At 42.6% G+C, this 1,260-nt stretch overlaps 1 pseudogene; it reads left to right on the top strand.

Moving 5' to 3' along the window:
* Nucleotides 1-706: 706 nt before the first annotated feature.
* On the top strand, nt 707-805 carry LOC145599888 (small nucleolar RNA R71; annotated as a pseudogene).
* Nucleotides 806-1,260: the final 455 nt, after the last annotated feature.

The raw sequence follows: 1,260 nt of genomic DNA, 5'->3' as shown, positions 1-1,260 counted from the left end.
ACCATAATTATGATTTTGATTACCATAGTTTTGGCTTTGATTTTGGCTACTATAACCTTGGTTATGGTTACCACGAGAACCTTGATTCCCTTGGTTCCTATAACCACCATTATGATTATAGTTGTCAAAATTGCCTTGGTTTTGGTAATTCCTATTCCATTGGCCTTTTTGATTATCAAACCTTTGAACATTGTTGTTTGACACAAAATTAACATGTTCACACTCATTGTTGTCAAATTCATCAACACATTCATTAGGACAAACACTAGAGTCATGATCATACGATCCACATGCATCACAAAACAAGCAACCCAAAGGCATATTATGTGAAGAGGGAGGGGGTTGAGAGTTAGAAGGAGTACCTCTCCCCTTAAATTGGGAGGGAAGATTAGAAGCTTGAGAAGAGGTAGAAGTGCTCTCCAACTTAGCTTTGATTGCGGTGACTTCCTTTCCTAAGTTTGTCATTTGGGAGGAAAGGTTGTTCATTGCATTGAGATGGTCCACCGAATACAATGAAGATTGCTTGCTTGAAGAGTCTCTCTCCCCATCTTGCCAATCCCTATAATATGTCACCACGTCCTCAATGATGTCCACAACTTCTTCTTTGGTTTTGTTCATGATAGGGCCCCCGGCCCCTCCATCAAGGCATGACTTGCCTTGGGGACTTAAACCGCCATAGAAGATTTGGATCACTTGGTATGTGGGGATTCCGTGGTGAGGGCACTCCCTTTGATACTCTTTGAATCTCTCCCATGCTTCATAAAGGCTTTCACTCGGCCTTTGCTTGAACCCTTGAATCAAGGCTCTTGCCTCCGCCGTCTTCTTTTGGGGATAGAAACGGGACAAGAAAGCCTTTGTAACATCATCCCAAGTTCTCAAGGAGTTGGGCTTCACTTCCTTGTCTAGCCACTCCAAAGATCTTCCTAATAGAGAGAAAGGGAACAACTTGAGACGAATGAATTCTTGAGAGACCCCATTGACTTTGATAGTGTTGCAATATTTTTCAAATTCTTTCAAATGGTTCAATGGGCTCTCATTCTTAGCCCCACTATATTGCCTTCTCTCAATCAAGGTGATCATTGCCGGCCGGATTTCGAAGTCATTTGCCGGGGTAGTAGGTGGAGCTATTCCACTCTCAAACCTATATGCCCCGGGCACTCCAAGCTCCTTCAAGGCTATTCTAGGATTTTCACCCATTCCTTGTTCTTCTTGAATTTCTTCTTCACTTGAAGAGCTATAAGCCAAGGATCTATTATCCAC

Source organism: Chenopodium album, chromosome 20 (genome assembly GCF_948465745.1).
Source record: "Chenopodium album chromosome 20, dcCheAlbu1.1, whole genome shotgun sequence".
Taxonomy (NCBI): domain Eukaryota; kingdom Viridiplantae; phylum Streptophyta; class Magnoliopsida; order Caryophyllales; family Amaranthaceae; genus Chenopodium; species Chenopodium album.
Note: the sequence above shows the minus strand (reverse complement) of the source record. Positions and strands in the feature narration are given on the sequence as shown.